Raw genomic sequence first — 19,946 nt, 5'->3', positions numbered from 1 at the left:
CCTTAAAAAATAAAAATGTAATATATTGCACTCTTTGGAAATGAAGGAGACTTGGAAAAGCACAGTATTTATAACAATACAGTCACGTCTTGAATTCTGCATTCTATCAAGTCCCAAGCATCCCCTGAAACAATCAGAAACATTTATAATTCATAGGTTACAGTCTTAGTTTCCATGCATAAACAATTAGTCCTTCTCATTGAAAATCCCCATATTTAGCACACACACAAAAAAAAACATTCCAGAGGAGAATGTAAATTTCACTTGTTTTATTATGAAGGAAATACTGAGATATTTAGAAAAATACCACCGCAGATAGCTTATAAATGTATACCAGATTAAGCAAGAAGAAAATGTGCTTCACTCAATTGCTTTATGTACTTGTTATTCAAGACAATTAAACAATATGTGATAAAAATCCCAGGTGTTCTTTACTCTTTAAATATGATTATACGTTCAAGCAGATTGCTGTGTCATCTTAATAGGATAAGTAACCACTGTATCCTTTGCAAAATGTGATTAGGGACAACTAGGAGAAAAAAGAAAGATCCCAGTTCAGACAGCTGAGTTCCTTTGGACTGCAAGAGAAGTCATAGTGTGGTTTAGCCAAATTATTACTTAGAAGAAAACTAGGCAGTGCTTCTAGATCAGATCAAAAATCTATTTCCATTAGTATGTTTCCCAAAGTGGCTGATCAGAAAACTCCAGTAGGAAGACAAGTGTTCTATCCTCTAAAAACACCTCTGGCAACCCAGGCTCCATCCAGATTTGAAGACTTGGTTACCTTTACACCTTTAGTGTAAAATAGCTGCAAAACTGAAAGGCCTTCAAACAAATATGTGATGTGGCTACATTAAAAAAAGCATATTTAGCTGTGGGTTTTGTACGTCAATAAAGGATACTAAATGCATTGCACATTGCTCCGTTTTTAAATGTTGCCTTTAGTTCTCTCTCCCTCTCTCTCCTCCTCCCTCTCCCTCAACCCCTCTCTCTCCCCCTCTCTCTCCCTCTCCCTCTCTTGCTCACTCTCACATACACACACACACACACACACACACACACACACACACTCTTGATGTCACTTGAATCGCCTAATACATTTTTCCAAAATGTTAATTTGCCAAAGCAGGTGCCAACTAAATGTTAGAAAAAGCTTCCTAAAAGGGCAATTTGATAGAATAACCAATTATCCCATGAAGTGATGGGCTCCCCTTTTGCCTGAGGTGCTTAGGCAGAGGCTAAAAAGCCATCTGTCTAGAGCACTTTAATTTAAATTCCTGTAGTGAGCAAGTATGGTTGGGCTTTGTGTTAAATAAACTTGTCAATCCCTTGATTCTATAACATTTGATTGTTGACACATATAGCAGATGTAGCTAGTAAAACACTTAACCTCTTGGGATTGCTAAGCAGAAAGACAGCCCAAATAGTTTTACAGAGTAGGATACTTGAAATCGCCACTAAGTAGAATTAGTTTGGATTGTTGTTGTTGTTTTACATTATTTGGTCAAACAGATAACAGATAATCAGAGTTGGAAGGGACCTTATAAGTCATCTAGTCCAACCCCCTGCCCAAGCGGGAGACTCTACACCATTTCTGACAGATGGCAGTCCAATCTCTTCTTGAAAGTCTCAAGTGATGGCGCTCCCACAACTTCCGAGGGCAAGCTGTTCCATTGGTTGATTGTTCTCACTGTCAGAAAGTTTCTCCTTATTTCCAGGTTAAAACTCTCCTTGTTCAGTTTCCATCCATTATTCCTTGTCTGGTCTTCAGGTGCTTTAGAAAATAGCTTGACCCCTTCCTCTCTGTGGCAGCTCCTCAAATATTGGAAGACTGCTATCATGTCTCCCCTGGTCCTTCTCTTCACTAGACTAGCCAAGCCCAGTTCCTGCAACCATTCTTCATATGTTTTAGTCTCCAGTCCCCTAATCAACCTGTTTGTTCTTCTCTACTTTTTCTAGAGTCTCAACATCTTTTTTATAGTGTGGTGACCAAAACTGGATGCAGTACTCCAGGTGTGGTCTTACTAAGGCTTTAAGTCAATTTATATCTGACTATTAAATCCACATCTGAATTTAAGTGACTTCACAGAATAATAAATCTGGTCACAGTTTGAGTCTTGTGTGTTTGAGAGTCAATTTTTTCCATATGGATAAAAATATTTTAATGAACTATATGTTGATAAGAATTTTAATGTTGATTTTGTAAGCTTAATTTATTTGCATCTTTTTGCATCCAACTGGACCATTCAAAAGTTTATTATATTCTGGATGGTATAATTTCAACCCCATGTGCACCATGCGCACCAACAGGGGCAAAAGGAACAACAAAGAAACAAGCATTGCAGCATCATGACTCAAGTTCCTTCCTTTGTGTGCTTCACAGCATTGCAAGGAAGGACAAAGCAAACAGACATCTCAACACCCAATTCATCATTTTGAGAAAACCAGCAGATTCAGCTGAAGTTCTTTCTTTAACTTGCAGCACAGCAAAGTAGGAAAAAGATTAATGTGCATTAAAAATTGTGCCAATTTCAATATACATAAAAAGATTACAGTCAAATATCAGCCAAAAATAATATAATTCAGTACAAAATGTCAATAAAACTAATATATCCCAATAAAAAATAAAAAATGTACAGATTAAACCCCCACCATTTTACTTCATAATAAGCAAACAGGATAGTAAATTTTGCAACTGGCAATTTTATTTCATGGTCTGTGACAGCCTGTACCAAAGAAATTGAAAAGGAAGCATATACGCCAGGATAATGTATAAGAATCAGCATGAAAAGTGATGAGTATGCATTCCTATAATATTGGCAGCTATTGGGACATAGCCAATTGACTGCACTTCTTCAAAGTCATATGGACAAAGCTATGAGGAAAAATAGAGCCTAAAACTATTGAAGATGTTGCATTATATACCATATCAAGAAAATATATTGTTAGATATTCAATGGGGAAAAGTCAGTGATGTCAGACTTCCCCCATTGGTTCATTTTCCAGGCGGGAAAATGAACAGCTGTCAGTGGCTGAAATTGTGGACAGCAGCCTGTAAAAAGAACAGCAGGCATACTGGGCGGCAGTCTTTTGTTCAGAGCTAAATAAAGCCTTCTACCGTTGTCCTGCCTCTTCAATCTATCCCATATCTAACACTGGCGACAAGGATAGGATTCTAGAAGAGAACAAAGGAAACAAGGCAAAGACGGAAAATTCTAACAACAGAACGCTGCTATCACTGTGCTGGTCATCAAAATGTCCACCCATGCTCAACCAGAACCTTTTGATCCAAAAAAGCATGACTGGGTCACATACATGGGACAATTTCGAATGTTTTTAGAAGCAAATTCACTGCAGGATGCAACAGAACACAGGAAGAGAGCTCTATTCCTGGGATATTGTGGAAACCGCCTCCCCAAAATGGCTGATCCCAAAGATGTGGAACCGCCTTTCCCTAGCTGTTCCCAAAGATGTGGAAACAATGGAATAGAAAGTATTACAGAAGATGTTAGAACATTATGCTCCCACTGCATCGTCACTGGCTCACCGACTTGACTTTTACCACAGAGAACAGAAACCAGATGAGACCATAAATGATTACCTTACAAACCTACGAGATATTGCTGCAGGCTGTGAATTTGAAAATGTGGAAATAAATTTAAGAGATAGAATTGTAGTTGGAATGAGGGACCTGAGATTGCAAAGGAAGCTGATAACTAAAAAGAGCATCTCTTTAAAAGACGTAATAGAGGAAGCCCGAGCAGCAGAAATCTCAGAAAAACCAGCAGCTAAAATTGAGAAATCCGAGAGCGTTCACTCAGCATGGGGGACGACCAGCAAATATCAGGGAGAGGGGGAGATAAGAGAACTCTCCAAAGAAGAGGAGGAAGAAATACATAGAATAAAACCTGATAGAAGATCAAGCTAACACTGATGGAGGGAACAAAACATACCAATTAGAAAACACCCAGACAAACACTTTTGTCCATACCGCATACAGGTATTTTTGCCAAGAGGTGAAATCAGCCATTTTGGACAACCCACACCAGCAAGTGATGGGAGAAGAAGGTGTCACAATGCCTTGACATCTTTAGAAAGGGTTGATATCTCTCTAGATGCCAAGAAGTGAGACAAAATGGGTGTTTCGGACAATAGGCCATCGCTTACTTCATGTGAAACATTATATGCTCACAAAGAAATCATATATAAGTACAGTGGCCATATTTTCTTGGAACAAAAACAAAGGACAAATTTGAAAAGGAGGAAAATTTGAAAGAGGTTCATAAGGATAAAATTGTTTATATATATATATATATATATATATATATATATATATATATATATATATATATATATATATATATGTTTTCTGAGGTTCTCACATTTGTATGTGGATCTTTGGTTGTTCGGTTTTCTCCGCGTAAGATTCAAAGTATCAGCAACGTTTCGATGAAGTCTCATTCATCATCTTCAGGCTTCTGTCTCCGGCTCTGTGCTTCTCAGAGTAATGTGAGATATATATTACAAAGGAAAATTCAACAACTTTAGGAAAACATAAATAAAAATATTTAAAATCAAACAATATATGTACATTTATTTTAAAAGACCATTTAATTTCCACATTTTTCACGTTGAGGACTGTGCATTAAATGATATTATTAAATTTTACAATAAAAGTTAAATGACCAATTTAAGGGACTACAGATTATATAATCTGCAATGAAAACCAGAAACAAAGGAAACAATTTCTGCATGAAAGTGTAAAGTGGCTTTAGTAATTGACATTTTATAATATATTAAGAGCAAAAACATATTTAAAAATTTGTAATTTTTCATAAAAACATGGATGACTATTTTTTGAAAAAAATGTTACGTCATGGACAGTATGATTATCTCATCAGAGCAGGACATGAAATAGTTACAGGCACAAATATATAGATATTACTGGAAAGAAATATCAGTTTTTTATGTATTTGGACAAACATTTGGAGTCTGCATAGATTTTAAACTAAATGCATGTCAACAAGTTGATTTTTTAAAAAGGAGTCAGCTTATTATTAGAAAAAAAAAAGTTTGCTTTGGAAAATGAAAATCTCATCAAGACTGAATAATAAGAAGTAGATTAGATTTACTCCTGTTAGACACATAATGGCACTGAATTACACTTGGCATATTGGCAATGGTTAATGCTGACCAGTGGTGGGATTCAAATTTTTTTACTACCGGTTCTGTGGGCATGGCTTGGAGGGTATGGCAGGGGAAGGATACTGTAAAATCTCCAGTCAGAGGTGGTATTTGCTGGTTCTTCGAATGACTCAAAATTTCTGCTACCGGTTCTCCAGAACTGGTCAGAACTTGCTGAATACCACCTCTGATGCTGATGTTATTTTTTAATTCCTGGGCTCTAATAAATAATTTCACGGGTCTCCATCAGTGTGTTTCTCATGCCCTAAATTTGTCATGTACCATTTAATTCAGAACACCCTGTCCTGACAACCAATTTTATGAGAAACCTCAGATTTTCTTACGCACACTTCTTTTCTGTCAAAAGTACTTTTGCTATCAAAAGTAAAGGCAGCTGAAAATAAACAATACTACTAGCCAAAAATATTAATGGTTGAAAGAAAAACTACATCAAGCAGATATATTTCCCAAGCCAGCACGTACACGCCATTTTACTGGCTGAAAAATATGTGAATAAGCAGAGTACAAATATAGTCTTCCACATGGAATTTATACATCATGCTTTATTGAAAGAATATACCAGAACAAACCACGCAAATTGCAAAGGTTAGAACTAAAAAAAAAAAAGAGAACTATTTTGATGTCACTTTCTCTGATCTTTTTTCTTTTACATCACTTCCAGACAACTCCAAGATAATTGCGCAGAATATTGATGTTTTTTAATTTAAAATGAACTGCCCATCTTTTCTTATTCATAATAAGCTATTAATTAAAATTAGCAGTCATCAGCATCTATTCAATGATGTTGCAGAACATGTGCAATCACAGCAGGTTGCAGATTCCCCTTGCTCAGCTGTGAACTTTTTTGGAAACAAGAATGCCCATTTGCAAGGGGCAATTGTGATTGCAACTTTGGATCGATTTTGCTTTGATCTGTCTTATTGGGGGCAATAGCTGAGTGCCAATTTGCTGAGCCATCTCTGCTCATCTATTGCCCAGGAATTCTGATAGACTGGCAGATCTCAGTAACTGATACAAATTTAGAGAATATGTACCCTAAACAACATGATACTATATTCAGAACAGCCCAGTTAAGATCCACTCTCTTTCAAATGTGTAATTAGGAAGGCTTTGTTAAGTGGAAGTACATCATCCACAAGAAAAGCTGTTATTACAACACAGTGAAACTTTGGCCCTGTCATTTTTAAGAAATAAATCCTGCTTAACTCTTAGTTGTCTTTGAATGAAATACCTACCTCCTTCTACAAAAGCTAACATGAGCAATTAACCAAACACTTTTAAGTATTTAATTTGTGTTTTATTGGACTAGAGAAGGCCTATCAAACTGGCAGACCACAGGCCAGATACAATCCGTGCAGGCCACGCCCACCCCGGCTCTGCAAAGGCCAAATAAATCCCAATATGTCACGATATGGCCCGCAATCAGATTTGACACCCCTGGTCTAGAATAATACTTTCAAAATTATTAAAATTAAAATCAGCCTTTAGAAATACAGACACCTTTTCAAAATTCCACTTACTCCTGAAGGGTTCCACTGAAGTAAAGAATTAAAGAAATGGCAGCAATATTGTGTATAAAAAAGAAATGCTGAATTTCAGATCATTGTGATAGGCTTACAGCTCTCTCATATGTGAGACTTAAGGCTGATTTAGAGTTGCCTACAACCAGTGGTGGGATTCAGCTGGTACGGACCAGTTCAGGCGAACCGGTAATTCTGGAAATCAGTTAACCCTGCTCACCCTTCCTGAGCTAGTCAGTGCTATATTTCCTTTGTTTGAAGCCCAGCTGATAGGTGCAGCAGAGAAGATTGCCTTACTCACGGGAGCTGAAGTAGAAGATAAGTTTTAGAGCTGTTTTCAAATGCACTGCATGAAGTGCACGCTCACTGAACCGGTTGTTACACCAGTTGAATCCTGCCACTGCCCGCAACTGCCTGTAGCCATTGCTGCATAGCTATGATGCAAAGAGGTTGGTGTGTGGATCCCAACTGCACATTATGTGGAGATGAGCATCATGTTAATTGGTTCAGAATTCCTGCTGGGAGATAGAAGATAAGGCAAATTCAACAGCCAAAATGGTGCATCTAGAAGAGAGCCTCTGCCGAAGAATTGATTTATATGATGTGAATCAGTGGTGGGATTCAAACATTTTTACTACCATTTCTGTGGGCATGGCTTGGTGGGCGTGGCAGGAAGGATACTGTAAAATCTCCAGTCAGAGGAAGCATTTGTCGATTCTCTGAACTACTCAAAATTTCCACTACTGGTTCTCCAGAACTGGTCAGAACCTGCTGAATACCACATCTGATATGAGTGATAAGCATTACAAAAACCAGGAATTAACAGCCAATGCATGGAGGAAAATTGGAAAAAGTTTGGAGGAAGATCCAGACAGATGCAAAGAAAAGTGGAAGCAATTCCAAAACAACTTAGTCAGGCTAAAAAAAATAATGAAAATGATGAGCAGAGACCCTGGGCCCTGAGGATAGATTCCTGTCTACTATATAATGCTGTTCTGACTGGAGGGATTTATAAAACTTCTGGAAACCCAAAACCAATTTCAATGTTGCTGTGCCATAGAGAATTATGTCAGTGGTCTCTTTTGACCTGTGAAAACACTCCTTTCATGTTTGGAGTTTTATTTATTTATTTATTTATTTTATTTATTTGTCAATTGTTTATGAGATAATAAGTAAAAGTGTATACAAAATTATGAATACATGAAATGGGTACATATAAGAAAAATAAAAGAAAAATAAAAGAAACAATAGGACAGGGACGGTAGGCACGTTGGTGCGCTTATGCACGCCCCCTACAGACCTCTTAGGAAAGGGGTGAGGTCAATAGTAGACAGTCTAAGGTTAAAGTTTTTGGGGTTTGGGGAAGAAACTACAGAGTCGGGTAGAGTATTCCAGACATTGACCACTCTGTTGCTGAAGTCGTATTTCCTGCAATCAAGCTTGGTGCGGTTAACCTTGAGTTTGTATCTGTTGTGTGCTCTTGTGTTGTTATGGTTGAAGCTGAAGTATTCATTGACAGGTAGGACATTGCAATGTATGATTTTATATACCATGCTTAAATCAGATGGAAGACGGCGTAATTCAAGGTTTTCTAGTTCTAGAATTTCAAGTCTGGTGGCATAAGGTATTCTACAACGAGTAGAGGAGTGGAGAACTCTTCTTGTGAAATATTTCTGGACTTTCTCAATTGTGCTAATATCAGATACGTAATGTGGGTTCCAGACTGATGAGCTGTATTTGAGTATTGGTCTAGCAAATGTTTTGTATGCTCTAGTTAGTAGTGTGATATTACCAGAGAAAAGCTACGTAAGATTAGGTTAACAACTCTTAATGCCTTTTTGGCTATGTAGTTGCAGTGGGCACTAGCACTTAGATCATTAGAGGTGAGTATTCCAAGGTCCTTTACAGAGCTTGGATCATCAACAAGATCTTGACTATTCAGCTTGTATTTTATTTTCGGATTTTTTTGCCAATATGTAAGACAGAGCATTTATTTGTTGAGATTTGAAGTTGCCATTTGTTTGACCATTCTGATACACAGTCAAGATCTTTTTGAAGGGTAGCAGTATTGTCTGTGGTATTGAACAGCTTTACATCATCAGCGAAAAGAACGCAGTTGCTCTTAATATGATCACAGAGGTCATTTATATAGAGTATGAAGAGAGTTGGTCCTAGAACACTGCCTTGGGGGACACCACTATTGACAGGTACAGAATTTGATAGGACGCTCCCAATTTTGACCATTTGTTGTCTGTTTGACAGGAATGCTTCTATCCAGTTATGCAGTTGTCCAGAGATACCATAGGATTTTATTTTTAGTAGTAGTTTGTCATGTACCACTGAATCAAAGGCTTTACAGAAGTCTATGTAGATTGCATCTATTGTTTTGCCCTGATCAAGTTGTGTAGTCCATATGTTTTTGCAGTGTAAGAGTTGCAGATTACAGGATAGAAAACACTCCTTTCATGTTTGGAGTTTTAGAGTTAACAATAAGCACCTTGGTTCTGAACAGATAGCTACACACCTTTATCTGGAAAGTACAGATAAAGAGGGGCAAACAACACCATATTATTAAAGTATTCTTAACATACTGTGAACAGTGCTATACAAATAAACTTCACTTATTCACATTACATTTTCATATTAGTTACATTGGTGGGTTTAAAAGGATTGTGTATCTAACCATGTATATGTCTGTTTGAATAATTATTTGGGCAGAGCCTCCAGGTCTTTATTCTCACTGTCTGGAGAGATAACGGGAGGCAATAAATGATAAAATGTGCACTGCAATGTTGCAACCCAAGCTCCACCATTTTGTACTTGTATGTAATCAAATATGTCAGAGACAAACCCTGAATTGCTGCAGACACGATGGGTGCCTACTCTCCATTACATCATGCTTATATATTGGTATACAGTGTGAGTTATTCTATCAATATCTCAGATAGATAATCCAAAATGTGGTACAACCAGTGGTGGTATTCTATGGGTTTGGCCCAGTTCTGGCATACCAATAGGGCCGAAGATCAGCGGAGACCGAACCAGTTCTCTCTGAGGAGCTACTGTTGGGCCCATTAGCCTGCCCAGTCTCCCATACTGACCTTTATTCCCTGCTTTTGAAGTGCAGCTGCTTTGCGCAGCACAGCAGATTGCCGCACGCCAGCTGATGAAGTGACAGTGAGAGTGCAGGATTGCAGGAGGTGAGTCAGAAAGCCCCTGCGCCTGTGCAAAGTTCTTGTTTGGCACGCATGCCCAAACTGGTAGTAAACTATTTTGAAATGCACCCACTGGGTATCAACCCTTATAAGCACACACTTGCCTTTGACTTAACAGTTCTGACCACAAGCGGAGAAGCTTGGCTTTAGGGTCCAGCCACAACTTCTAAAATAGAGGTGCATGCAACTCAGACTGAGTGGTCATTTTATGTTTCAGTGTTGCAAACACCTAAAATACTTAGTCTGTTGAGTAAATAAATGTGGCCTTTCTTGTTTTCTTTTTATCTTGGATATTATCCAGCCATGCTGTGACTTAAGTCTTCCCAAAACACAACAGGCTATTAAACTCCCCAAGTTACATAGCTGGAAAGGACAGCCAAGCACACTGAGTTACCACATGCCTGATTTTAAGCAATAAATGGGCTGTCCTTTTCATCCACTATTTGGCTTTTTTGTTGTTGTTGTTAAATTAAACTGGGTCAGATTAAAGATCATTATTTCACTGCTTTGCCGGTGAACTTTAAAACAATGAAGCATTTTTATCTCAAAAATCCAATACTTACTTTTAGTTTTACTAGTTAGAGAATTTAAGACCTAAAAAATTAGAAAAGAACTAAACTCTGTAAAATGCTTTCCCCTTAATTATTAAAGAATGGCAGCTACAGTAAGAATGTTAAACAATTATGAATCTGATATTCCTTAAAGTTTGGTTTTCAGTTATGCATATAATCATAAAATAGAAAAACAAATGTGTGAATAATTTTATATGCCTAGCTGAAAGCCAGATTTGAACTAAGAACAGGCCAGCAATTACGCTATTTGCATTTTCACTCCTATGTACACTCAGTTGTGAGGTTTGATTGTGTAATATATTGAAATACAAACTAGCCAACCATAGTTTGGCATAGACCACTGTCATGATACATTAATAGAATCTAGCACTTCCATTTACAAAGTAATTTACTTTCTGTGCATTAAATTATTTTAGTATCTTCCTGAAGACACTAAAGGCACAAAAGAAATTATATTCAATGTACTGAAATGGAGAGTTTGTCTTTCTCTAAAAAAAATTAAATTATATAATTTTATGACACTTGCAAGACTATCTGATTAATGTTTCTTCTTACAGAGTTATGGAATTAAGAAGAATGCACAGTATGTCAAGTTTCCACAACATTAACTTTAGAACTAAATTCTGCTATTTTTCTTCTAATGTGAAATTTAATTTCCTGCAAGAGGCAAATGATTAAAAATAAATGTTTCATTCACTGGTCTCAGAAACAAATAGTTATTGGAGATCCTGTCTCTAATTATTTCAATGAAATTTCAAACAATTGATATGAAACAGACAGATCCAACATCTACTGAGTTTAGACTTTCCCCTGAATTACATTAAGGATTAACCACTGAAAAGTTTTTTCTTATTTTTTAAAAATATTTTTAATAATCGTTTTACATAAAAACCAAAGAGTAAACAAATTACCAATAGTAATAATAATAATTGGTACAAAAATATAATATCTAAGAAAGCTTTGTAGTTCATGATTATAGACAAACCTAATGATTTCACATATTTTATAGCTGTCTTAGAATATCTTCTCTCCTAATTGGTCCAATACTAATAAATTCTCCTAATAAATTTCCTCAATTCCTTCCATTTAGCAATCATGTCAACAGGCATTTCAGAGAAAGCCACAGTTAAACAGAAGATCAAACAGCCCTCAAGAGAGCCATTTTGATGTAGTGATTAAAGGCATAGGATTAGAAGCTGGGAAACTATGAGTTCTAGTCCTGCCTTAGGCATTAAATTCAACTGAGGGTCTCAGGGCCTGTTATGTCCCTGGAACTGAAAGAAGTTCCCACCCAGGTCCATTCGCGCTGCGGGGGCGGTTGCCCCCTCTCATTGGCTGGTTCTCCCCAGCAGCCGGCTATAAAAGCAGGCTGCGGGGTCCAACCAGTTGCTGATCGCTGCGAGCCAGTTCCAGGCTTGGCTAGCACGTTCAGTCCTTTATTACTCTAATAAAGTATTGTTGCACCCATGCCCTGGTTCAGCCTCTCATTTTCCGAACTTAACACTGGCGACGAGGATGGGATGGCGACCAGAGGCAAAATGCAACCGCTGAATCACTAGCCGCTGATCCACAGCCAGAGAGAGGTCAGCAGGCAACGAGAGCGAACGCTGGTCCGCAGCCAGAGAGAGCGGCCAGCAAACAGTGAGAGTGAGAAGCGTCTGTAGCCGCTAGTTAGCCAGCTACAGGGAAAGTGTAGCGCTGCGAGCCGCAGCCGCTCGTTTCCTTAGGCACGAAATTCAAACGGCTGTCATTTGAATTTCCGCCCAAGAATACAGCACGGTGCTGTATTGCGAAGTCACTGACGCCCACGCAGGCGCGAATTTCAAAACGCTGCCAACGGCCATTGCAGCCTACCTCGTGTTAATCCAGAGAGAGGGGGAGAGTTGTGAAAACCTCTCCCAGAGCTGAAGTCACTTGCCTTCCAGAGGCACAAAAACCTTCCTGCTGCTGCCCCAGAGAGATTTTCTCAACAGATTCTCATCATGAACTCCAACCCAGTTTTCCCAGCGTTCAAGCCGGATGAGGAGAAGTGGGAGTCATACAAGAATCGTTTTAACCACTACATCGACGCCCATAGGGCTGGCTGATGCAGGGAGCACCGGAAAAAATCATATTTCCTGATCTACTGTGGCGCCATCGTCTTTGATACTGCCACAGCACTCGTGGCTCCACGTGAGTTAAAAAACGTTCCTGGACAGAACTGTTAGAAATCCTTACTAACCACTATTCTCCTAGACCCTCACAGATTGCCAGGCGGTTCACCTTCTGAATGAGGAAGCAATCAGACAAAGAGACCATCAACCAGTACGTGGCTGCCCTCAGAACAGCAGCACTCCATTGTGGGTTTGGGACCTACTTGGATGACATGCTCCTCGATCAGCTAGTCTGCGGGGTCAAGGATCTTCACCTCCAAAGGCGCCTACTGCCAAGAAGGACCTCAACCTCGCTCAAGCCGTCGAGGAAGCCCTGGCAGCGGAGCTGGCAGCACACTCAGCCACCGAGATCCAAGGTCCTGTCTCCAAACAAATTGCAGTTTCCGTCCACTCTGAAGAGGTAGTCATCGAGGAGGACCCCAGTGATGCGGCCGACATCCACCGCCTAGCCCACACCAGGCACCCACAGGTAGGAGCCAAACAAGAAAGCGTCAGTCCATCCAAGCACATCACTCTGTGCCTATCCTGTGGTGGATCTCACCCGAGGACCACCTGCAAATTCAAGGGAGCCACCTGCAACAATTGTCACAAAAAAGGGCACATCGCCAGAGTCTGTCAAGCCACTCACAACTCAGCACAACGGGTCCCTTCCTTTTCACATTCCGGACCCCAAAGGCAAGTATTGAACTGTCGCACCCGCCACCACGCTAAGCACGCTTGCCATACCATTAGTAAAATCTCTCTCTCCGTTTTATTAGAAGGTAAACCTTGCCACATGGAGGTTGACACGGGGTCAGCGCTCTCAATTATCTCTTGGAGCACCCTCAAGAAGCTACAGCCCAGTCTATCCAGAAACTGGCTCCAGAAGTGCCAGCTTAGCCTGAAAGACTACCAGGGGAAGATCATTCCTGTAATCGGCAGAGGCAAGTTTCTTGTTAATTTTAAAACTTTTAAAGGCCACCTACCTCTAGTGGTAGTCAGCGGCAACCTCCTACAATTTTGGGACTTGATTGGTTCCCCCACCTCGCCTGGGGTTAACAGGAGTCCATGCGGTCTCAACCTCTGACACTGACTCCTATTCGCTGACTACTCAGACGTATTCAGCAATGAGCTGGGGTGTTATAACGGTACCCCTATCTCATTCTCAGTCGACCCCCAAGCAGTCCCAATCCGGTTGAAACCTCGTGAGAGTTCCATTACGCAATTCGGCCTAAATTAGATGCGGAACTGGATAAATTATTAAAACAAGGGGTCATTGAGCCAACAGATTTCGCCAAATGGGAGACGCCCATTGTCACACCCCTCAAAAAAGACGGTAGCCTGAGAATTTGCTCGGACTATAAAACCACAATTAATAAGTTTTTACAAGTTAGTGCTTACCCAGTGCCCGTCATTCAGCATTTATTACACACTTTTGAACCTGGCAGCATTTTTGCCAAATTGGACATGTCTCAAAGCGTATCAACAGTTCCCTGTTGACAACCAAACAGCGGAACTCCAGACCATTGTCACACACAGGGGTGCTTTCGGTGCAAGCGTCTCCAATTTGGCGTAAGTGTTGCCCCAGGCATCTTTCAATCCCTCATGGAGCGGATTTTGCAGGGCCTCCTGGTGTAGTACCCTACTTGACGACATCTTAGTCTCGGCCAGGGACAGACCCCAACTCTTCCAGAGAGTTCGAGCAGTGTTAGAGAGGTTCAGACAGCATGGCCTCAAATTAAAAAGAAAAATGTGCCATTGCCACTAGACAGGTGGACTTTCTGGGTTATAAAATTGACGCCTCAGGCATTCACCCCCTGGAGTCCAAAGTTAAGGCAATTCACGAGGCACCCACTCCAACCTCCAAAGAGGAACTGCAGGCCTTCTTGGGGCTATTGAATTTTACGCATCTTTCCTGCCCCATAAAGCATCTGTGGCGGAACCCTGCACAGACTTTTGGATAAAAAATCGCCTTGGCATTGGGGACACAAGGAAGACTCCGCTTTTGCGCAGTCAAATCACTACTCACGTCGGAGGCGGTCCTTATTCAGTTTGACCCCAACCTCCCATTAGTGCTAGCAGCGGACGCATCCCCTTTTGGAATTGGGGCAGTGTTAAGCCACAGGCTCCCCAATGGCTCCGAGGCACCCATCGCTTTTTTTTCCAGGACGCTCTCTGCAACAGAGCGCAATTATAGCCAAATCGACAAGGAAGCTTTAGCAGCTGTCGCAGCAGTGAAGAAATTTCATGAATTTCTTTTTGGCCACTTCTTCGAGCTGGTCACGGATCATAAGCCTCTCCTGGGTCTACTAGCAGGTGACAAACAGACCCCTCAAGTCCTGTCTCCTAGAATGACGAGGTGGACTCTTTTCCTAGCAGCATACTCGTATAGACTCATACACCGTCCAGGTAAAACATTGTCCCACGCAGACGCCCTCAGCCGCTGCCCCCTGCCCCCTGCCTGCTCCAGCTGAGGATCCGGCCCCGGTCCATGCTATCTTTGAGGTCACCCAACTGGACCTCCCCATCACTACCCTTGACATTGCCGCCAAATCCAAGGCAGACAAAACGATCGCCCAGGTACTGGACTGGGTGAGGAGGGGGTGGCCGGGCAGCGATGTTGAAACCAAATTCACGCCTTTTAAGACCCGCCTACAGGAGTTATCCAGTTTGCAGGGCTGTTTGCTGTGGGGCACATGAGTGGTCATCCCGACCTCACTGCGTACCCGAGTTTTGGAGGCGTTGCATGAGGGCCACCCTGGCATCGTCAGGATGAAGGCATTAGCACGCAGCTACGTATGGTGGCCTGGCCTCGACGAGGACATCATCAGATGGGTAAGCTCCTGCCATCCCTGCCAGGAATCCCGTCCATCCCCTCCAATTGCCACCCCCACTAAGTGGGAAAGCGCCAGCGCATCTTGGTCCAGGATTCACATCGACCTAGCGGGTCCGATCCACGGCAAAATGTTCCTGGTGGTCGTGGACTCTTACTCTAAATGGATTGACGTGGCGCAACTATCCACAACCACCACGCAAGCGGTTACCAAGGTATTGACTCGCCTGTTCGTAACACACAGGCTACCAGACTCTATAGTTTCCGACAATGGCCCCCAGTTCGCATCAGCCGAGTTCAGTCGCTTCGCTGCCAATCTGGGCATCCGCCACATCTTCACGGCTCCCTTTCATCCGGCCAGCAACGGATTGGCAGAAAGAGCCGTTAGGACCACTAAAGAAGCTCTAGCTAGGTTCAGCAAGGAAGACTGGCACCACAGACTCTCCCGTTTCTTGCTGAGCCAGCACTCAACCCCGTGCACAGTCACTAATAAGTCCCCGGCTGAACTCCTGATGGGTAGACACCTGCGGACTGTATTGGACAGGCTTCACCCACATTACTGCCCTGACTCTCCCCTCACTTCCACATCGGAGGTTAGGCATTTTGTCTTACAGGAAACCGTGTTCGCGAGGAACTTTGCTGGAGACCCCTTGTGGATCCCGGGCGAGATCGTGGCCATCACCGGACCCAGGTCGTATCGAGTCAGACTGGAGGATGGCCGAATCTGGAGAAGGCACCTGGATCAGCTGCGGAGGCGCCAAGGCACTCTCGTCAGCAGTGACTCATGGCTGCAGACCGGTGTGAGGCTACAGCATCTACCCCACAGCAGCACCTATTCCGGTGACCTGTTTACACCTGCGGCCGAGCCGGAAAGCCCGAACTCGAACCGTGACCACCAGACGGTTGACCAGTCCGGACCAGTCAACGGGAGCACATCCCCAGTGACCAGCCCTGCGAGTCCCGAATCAGCACTGACCGAGGAACGCGTTCGTGACACCCCACCGGTCCGACCTTCCTCTGCAGACTCTGAACTACCAGACAATTCACCAGAGTTGCGCCGTTCTGGGCGCCAACATAAGCCTCCCGCGTACCTCAAGGACTATGCGTGTTCGCATCTGGGGGGAAGGGGTGTTATGTCCCTGGAACTGAAAGAAGTTCCCACCCAGGTCCGTTCAGCGCTGCGGGGGCGGTTGCCCCCCTCTCATTGGCTGGTTCTCCCCAGCAGCCGGCTATAAAAGCAGGCTGCGGGGTCCAACCAGTTGCTGATCGCTGCGAGCCAGTTCCAGGCTTGGCTAGCACGTTCAGTCCTTTATTACTCTAATAAAGTATTGTTGCACCCATGCCCTGGTTCAGCCTCTCATTTTCCGAACTTAACAGGGCCAATCACTTTCTCAGCCATAAAAATAAGGTCCTGATAAGCCAGTTCCAAAAATGTTGCCAATAAGCTGCATGCATTTGTTCTGTAGTAATCAATCAGCAAAATAAGTATTACTTCCATACAGTATTATTTGTATTCTAGCCTTAGAAACACCCTGGCACTTCTTTAATTAGATCTGAATCATCTATGCAAGTTGAAAATATATAATCAGGCTGAAGCTGAGTCTGTGATTGATTGTGGAGATTTTCCCCTGTGGGCTACCTGTCTGTTATTGATCACGCAGTATGTGTGTTTGTTGTGTAGTCAAGTATAACTCTAGTTATTTGTGGCTTTTTGTAGTCTTTCCATATGAGCAAGAGTGTTCTGACTGTCTTGTAAATAAAAAACAGTGGGAGTAATGAGACAAAAAAAGAAAAAGTACTAGTTAAGATAAATTTTCTTTTATATTCATTTAATTCAATCTCACTATACCCACACGTTCATCTCTTAATTGCATAAGAGCTCTGGTCATCACAGGAAGCAAATTACATCCAAAAATGTTTGAGATACACTGCATGAAAGACAAGACTTCCAGACATTAAAAAAAAGCTAATGAGGGTAGGAAAACCTCATGTCCACACAGCAGATGGTGTTTAATTACAGGGAAAACCAACAAGAAGAGTCAGAATAAACTATCCAAATAAAAGTGGGACATTCAGAAAAGGGTTGCACTGCAGAAAACTTTCACAGACTGTTCTAGTCAATCAGTTATATCTTCCTGACATGATATTCTATTCCTTCTTCTATCTAGTTTTTCTCTTGTGATGGTCAGTTGCAGTGGTGGGATTCAAAAAATTTACGACCAGTTCTGTGGGTGTGGTTTGGTGGGCATGGCAGGGGAAGGATACTGTAAAATTTCCAGTCAGAGGTGGTATTTTCCAGTTCTCCCAACTACTCAAAATTTCCGCTATTGGTTCTCCAGAACTGGTCAGAACCTGCTGAATACCATCTCTGGTCAGTTGGTCCTCATTACAATGTTTTGGGGTTTTTTAAAGTTTTTTTTGTCCTACTGCAAACCCTGGAGTTCTTTCAAGCATGTTTGATCCCATCTGTTGATGAGAAAACAAAACTGAGTGGATATAGGATTGTGCTTTAAAATCAGTGAACGGTATGGCTTGTTCTAAATAATTCCAAATTGTAGAACACAGGAAAAAAGTTACAAAGGTTTTAGAAAGGCAAAAAAAATTAAAAATCCTAAATTTTAACAGGACTAGTTTGACAATGAAATCAGTTATCCCAGGGGAAAGACTCTTTTTCAAGGGTTCAAGTCAAAGCTAGACTGCAAAAGGAAGTTAGATTTGATAGCCTGAGTTTATGTCTTATAATTTTCTGAAATTATGAAACTTCTATCCTGAATGCTGTCAGCTTTGGAAACCTTATTCAACGCTGCCACATAGCTTGAGAAAGTGAGAAGGGGGTGATTTCAATTGAGTACCTCTAAGTAGACAAAATAGAATTCTTTTGTTAGTTCAAGGTCATGAAGTGTGGCGCAGGAACAAAAAGGATCTTATTTTGGGATTAGTTCATGTGATGTGATGATGGGGGAAAGGGAGGTGGGTTGTAAGTTGGGATATTGTGAAAAGTTCTGGGGAATTTAGTTCTGAGATTCCACAGATGTGCCAGGTGCTATTCTGATAAAGGTACTTTTGAGATGACATTTGTCTTGGAGTTACTGATTAGAATGGAGGTTTGTTGGAACGCTGACACATGCAAGAAATACTTTATGTATTTATGCTTGAAAATCATCTGTCTCAACATCAAATACCTAAAGAATACTCAAAATACCTACATTTAAGAATAAATTACAAGAACATGTATTGAATGCCATAATTCTGCAGAAATACATGATTCTTCCAAACTAGGTAGTAAACCAGCTTCTCACAATGAAAAATCTTATAATGCTCATGATTTAAATTTTCAGTTAAACATCAGATTTTTCTAACCTGATGCTCTACTTTAATAGCAAATTATGAACTTCATCATCCCTATTCACCATAATATTTAGGACATATTTAACATGTTAGAAGAAAATGTTTTAATTCACTAAGGAAATTTCATTTCTTAGGTAAGTCTACCCAAATTCAAAATTTACTAAAAGTAGTAAAATCAAGTTTAAAACATTTGACTAAAAAGACAGCTTTTAAAGAAATAAGACAAAAATGATATATGACCATATCACTGCAAAGTAATATTATCATGGCATATGGTGGCAATGTATACTAGAAATTTTCCTAGGTTCATCATAGTAGTCAATATTAAAGGACAAATAGATATTTAAAAAGTATGATATAAATGTAAATAATTTATAATAAACTAAAGTTATTTAGTAAAATAAATAATAAAAAAGAAGGAAAAAATGGTACCTTCAACACACAGGATAATCACTCAGAACTTAAATGTACTTACAGGTAGCCTTCATTTAGTGACAGCTTCCTTTAGCAACTGCTTGCAGTTATGATGGTGATGAAAAATGATCTTCGTGACATCAGATAATCCTCACATTTACTACATTTGCAGTTCTATAAAGCAAAGCAAACCTGAAGAAAGATCTTAAGCATAATTGTGGCTTCACATAGCGACCACTTCACTTAACAATCACATTTTCAGTTCCAATTGTGATTATTAAACAAGGACTACCTGTACTAAAGGACCTTAGTTTTATATACCACAGAAGAATAAGCTATGGTGAACTGTTACCATTTCAGAGTAGCAGGAGGAAATGACATTTTTTTATGCTTCACTGTGCGCAAAACTACTTGCCAGATACATGTTATTTTTTTTCTTTAATCCTTAATCTCTTCCTAACTATTCCATATTTTTTTAACTAAACAGAACTTATAATTAAGGAGGAAATAGAAAAATATAATTATTCTCTGAGACCTGAAGTTGTGGCCCAACCCAAATCTGGGTAGTTTGTTTCAGCTGGTATGAGTTAGACAATACTCTCACAAAAGTGGGTGGGAACATATTAAAAACTTTATTTGTGTGCAGAAGTAAAGAGCAGGAAGCATTTGCATCCCCTCACAAGTATTTATACATCTTATAGAGTTCA

Source organism: Pseudonaja textilis, chromosome 3, assembly GCF_049901715.1.
Source record: "Pseudonaja textilis isolate UNSWEBS1 chromosome 3, rPseTex1.2, whole genome shotgun sequence".
NCBI lineage: Eukaryota > Metazoa > Chordata > Lepidosauria > Squamata > Elapidae > Pseudonaja > Pseudonaja textilis.
Note: the sequence above shows the minus strand (reverse complement) of the source record.